Genomic DNA, 5,050 nt, shown 5'->3' with positions numbered 1-5,050 from the left:
GAGAGAGAGAAGAGGGAAGGAGCATACATGGCTCTCCTTCCTCTCCTCGTGTGTGTGTGTGTTGGGGGGGGGGGGGGGGGGGGGGAGGAAGAGGGAGAGCGTGGGTTTACCTCTTTTGCTTGACCGTTGAAACTCAGATATGAGATCTGATTTTCTAGCACTCTCGGTTCTTTTTTCACCCCTGTCGGCGTCGCTATGGGAATGGCTATAGGCGTCGCTATGAAACAAAGAAAATAGCAAGCTAAACTTGATTGATGAGTTATGTCATCAAGTTACTTTCATGGACAATGATCTACAAAGGGTCGTTTCTACATATAGCCAAGTATGCTAAGTTACTGAGACTGTCTCATGGTTGCTACCTAGGTGTGACTTGAGTTTTCACATTCTGTTATGATCCAACTCTTGTTGCAAGGCTTTGAGGTACGTGTCGTGGAAAGTCTGGTCATGGAATTGCGGTTCGGATTTGTTTGTGTTAAATGCATGCACACTAGGTGTTATGGAACCTACTGTTTAACACAAATTTGGTTGGGGCGGCATGCCAATTCATGGACATTTTTGTTTTTTCAATTTTTTTCACTTCAAGTGCACCTTTTCAAGCAGATTTATGAGTTTACACCCTACCGTACAAGTTAACGACTCAGGATGTGTGTCTATGGCTAGATGTTCTATACTCTATGAGCTTACTCCACTCCAACCCGTTTTCAACCTAATTGGTTGCCTCCACTCCATATTGAGAATATGGCTAGATACTCAGTGGTTGAGTCATAGTTTATGGTCAGTCGTGGAAGACTGTATGTAAGTGGTTGGGGGAAAGTACCTCACTCTTATTGTTGCTATTAATCCCGCGTTGGATGGACAACTTACAAGTATTTCTCTAGTGCTAAAGGATCTGCTAAGAGCATACGTTAGCACAAAGCATTCTGAATGGGCGATTCTCTCCCTATTCTAGACTTTTCTTAGGTTTTCAACTTTGAACACCTGTTGTGGTGGGGTTGGATACCGATTCAATAGTTTCATACATCAAGGACTTAATAGGTGTGCTGACAAAGCATGTTGGCATGTAACCTTCATTAAGGGTGAGTAGGTAGTTCTCTGTGTTCCAAAATGTTCAGAAGTTTGATATGAGGAAACTCCCTAATATTCTATCCCTTAGTAGCTATGAGATTTTCAAGACACTCATGCGAGCTAGGACTCTAGTTCACAACTTCATGAATTCTGCGCACTCTTGTATTTATCGGATATTTCATGTAAGCCATTTACATAAACCCTTACATGGGGACATCAATGTCATTGATCAACACATTCTGGTTGATTTCATTGAAGCTCCTACCCAACCACACAAACCAGCGTGAATTTTTAGACTATCATGATTTACATATGCATCGTCATGTACGTCAACAGGTTCTTGTACAGAGGAACGATTGACCTGACCTGAAAAAGGTGCTACTTGAGAAACCATTAGTGTTCTTAAACAAAAGTAACCAACTTTTGTTTTCGAGGATGAAAACACTTCTCCAAGGGAGGAGTAATGCCAGGCCAAGGGCCACCCTAGAGGTCAAGGACGACTGCCCAATGGAGAAGGGATCCTGCAAGTGAAGGGGCTATAAAAAGGGTGGTTGGGTGGAGGATCATTCACGGCAGTTCCCAGGGTCTTTCAAAAACACCTTAAGCTTTTGGTTAAGGTTCCCACTAACACTTAGCAAGCCAATAAGCACCTCATGCTTGGGTAGGATTCCCACCTCAAGGTGTTTCCTAGCTTTCCTAAGGTCAAAGGACTTCTGAACACTAACTTTTGGAGGTCTTTAATGAAGCTAACCCTACGGTCTTTAAGTTCCATTCGGTAGCATTGCTCTTTAACATGCCATTTCTCATTTGGACCCCTTTTAACCTTGGCCGCCTGTTGAGAGAGATCCATAATCACATGTCTATATTCTAACCCTTGTTCCTGTTTATTCTCCCACATTAAATGATCTATTTTGTGATAATAATCAATATCTAATTCCCCTAAATGATTTTCTCATATTAAACTGATCATTTAATGTGGGGAAGTGCCAGGGGAGAAAAAGCTAGAATATTGGTTAAGCTACTAGACCGGCCATTGTAGGGGTCCAAAGGAGGGGAAATAGGGATCCAAAAGGGGGGCCATCTGCAAAAGACCCATGTGCAACAATGGGCTAAAAAGACCCTAAGGTTCAGCCCATTAAGACTTCCAAAATTATAAGGTTCCAAAATTCAAAGGTTGTGTCCACAGGTCAACCCTAGGGGAAATTGGATGCTTTCTGTGTGACCAAAAAGTCTTTTCAAATCCCTACATAAGAGGGGGCAAGCCTTGGGAGTAGGGGATGAGAGAGAAAGTCACACACACACACACATACACACACACACACACACACATAGGCTCCCTTTACACAAAGGGAATTAGGGACACATGTCAGCTCCCTAGCCCAGATGCCCATAAGGTGTGCCCAATTCCTATTGGATGTCCTTGGAGGTGGAACAATGAGAATTAGGCTAGAATAAATCTAGTTTAATTAATTTAAAAACACTTAATAAAAGAACCAATGAGAATTAAGTCTCCTAGAAGACTATTGGGCAGTCTCCCAAGGGGTCCAATGAGCATTCAGGAGCCCAATGGCTTGCCTGATTCCTATTGGCCAGGAGGCAAAGGGGTCCAATGAGAATTTAGTTTAATTATTAAATTACCTAAAGCTCTCACAAAAGGGGAAAGGGGGACACATGTCAAAAGGCTTTCACTTATGCTGCTTAATGGTCATTGGCTTGACTTGGGGAGGGCCAATGAGGCTGGAGCAAGAGCAAATAGCAAGAGGGCTTGCCCAAGAGAGAGAGGGGGCTGATTTTTGCAAAGCATTATCACACACACACTCACACAATCTCATGTGTGAAGAAAGAGAAGACTATCTCTTCCCAAGCTTTAATGGAGAGCTCATCACCTACTCCAAGCTTGTGAGATAGAAGCCTACATTGACACACTCTTGGCTTGTGGATGCAAATCCAACCAAGAGCCAAGCTTCAATGCATGCTCATCTCCTCTACCAAGCTAATTACTAAGCTAAAGCTATGCTAATATGAGTGATTATGTTAGGAGATGTACATCTTTTTCATAAGATACTCCTTCTTCCTCTCAATCTACTCTCATACCCTGCTAGCTCTCACCATCTTCGAAGGTGTGTGAGGTCTTGGGTTTGAGAACGGGGATAATTAAATTTTTTTTTGCTAAGTGTTTTTCTTAGTACATGAAGCTTTCATCTTCATTGCACTAGCTAGTCTTGAAGGAACACAAAGAATTGTATTGTACAATGTCTCTCTTGATGGGAGAAACCATAATACAAAGCCTTTTGGACGGGGGACCGGCTGCATGAAAATCCGGTCCTCAATTGTTGTCAATAGCTTAATTTCTCTCTCTTTTGAAAGTATTGTTGATTCTATCTAACTAGGTGTTATGCTTTTTGTTGCTCTCTCCACCCAAGCACTCTTGTAATTCTCATTAGGAATCTATTCTAATGAAATGCCCTCTATGTTCATGTTAATTTCCGCTACACACAAGTTATTAGGCCATTAAATGTTACATTGGTATCAGAGCACAAGGTTTCTCTTTTCTTGCTCAAGAAGGGAGGTCCTCAAGCTAGCTATAAATGGTTGGTATTATTAATTGCCTGTGAGTAAGTAGAATAGGGATTTTTCAGCCTTGCAGTGCGCCTGCCTTCGTGCAGTTAACGGGGCATCACCGTCGAGAGCTATGGTCTTAATAGTGGAGTCCTACGGGGATTGCCTATGGCTTAACCACTATTGAGCTATTAGAAGCTTGACAGGAGCCGATGCTATTTTGGTGTCGAAAGACCCTCTCTTCTATTCCTTGCAATTAATGGTATTCGAGCCGCAGGTACAGTAGCTTGAGTGCTTTTTCTAAAGGGGTAAATAGGAGTAGCAACTAGGGCTTGAAGTGCCAAAGTACACCTAAAAAGTTTACACCTAAAAGTTGTTAGAATGGCTGACTGACAATAGTAAAGAGAGTGAAAGTAATGTTGATAACTTTGATTTTGCTCATGAGCAAGCTACTAATGATGCTTCAATGCTTGTTAACTATCTTGTTTTTAGGCTTCAACAAGCCATGGGCAATCCATCTCTCCAAAGTGAAGTGCAATGGCAGCTTCGTGCTCACGGGATTTTCCAAGCTCATCACCATGACGAGAGAACACCTAGGAAGCCTCCTTGTGAGACTACCAAAAGAGGTCTCTCTCCGATTTGGGAAGAAGAAGAGAATCCATATGAAGGGCTCAAGAATTTACTTCTTGATGATGCATCTCCTTCCCAAAGGAGAACTCAAGAGCCTCCACCGAAGGAACGAGAAAGAAGTGAGTCTTCCGCCACCTCGGCGGAGATGGCTCCACGAAGACGGCAAGCTAAACGCTCTCCATCACCACCAAAGCGGAGAAGACCATCACACTCTTCTCCACGCCATAATTTAAAGAGGGATGATAAAAATCAAGAGAAGAAAAAGGCGAGAAAGAGGACACCCTCTTCTCCATCTTCTTCATCCTCTTCCTCTTATGAAAGCTATGGTGAAGACGACGAAGATCAAGACAAGAAAAAGGCGAGAAAGAGGTCACCCTTTTCTCCACCTTCTTCAAATTCTTCACCTTCAGAAGAAAGTGATGGTGCAACCTTTGAACCATCAAAAAGAAGAGGCCATAGGATATCCTATGCCGCATGGAAGAGGTCGTCCAAACTGAAGAAATTCAACGAGGGAGGGAAGAGCATCTCTTTCCTTACCTATGATGGAACCTTTGGTGCTACGGACAAAGTCTTGGCCTTTATCCAGCAATTCAATGCGGCGTTTGGAGATGAGGGCTTCACGGAGTCCTCTAAGCTACGCCATGTAGCTATGCACTTTCAAAAGTCCGCCAGACAATGGTGGTCTAGCCTACCAGCCAACGGTGAAGCTCCACGAACATGGAAAGCTTTAAGAGCTTCCATTATGAAGCAGTTTTTGGCCACCGATGCCAAAGACAAAGTACTCACCGAATGGCGA

This window comes from Adiantum capillus-veneris, chromosome 21 (genome assembly GCF_014529385.1).
Source record: "Adiantum capillus-veneris isolate H3 chromosome 21, ASM1452938v2, whole genome shotgun sequence".
In the NCBI taxonomy this organism is placed as follows: Eukaryota; Viridiplantae; Streptophyta; class Polypodiopsida; order Polypodiales; family Pteridaceae; genus Adiantum; species Adiantum capillus-veneris.
The sequence above is the reverse complement of the archived record's forward strand: the minus strand, read 5'-3'. Positions refer to the sequence as shown.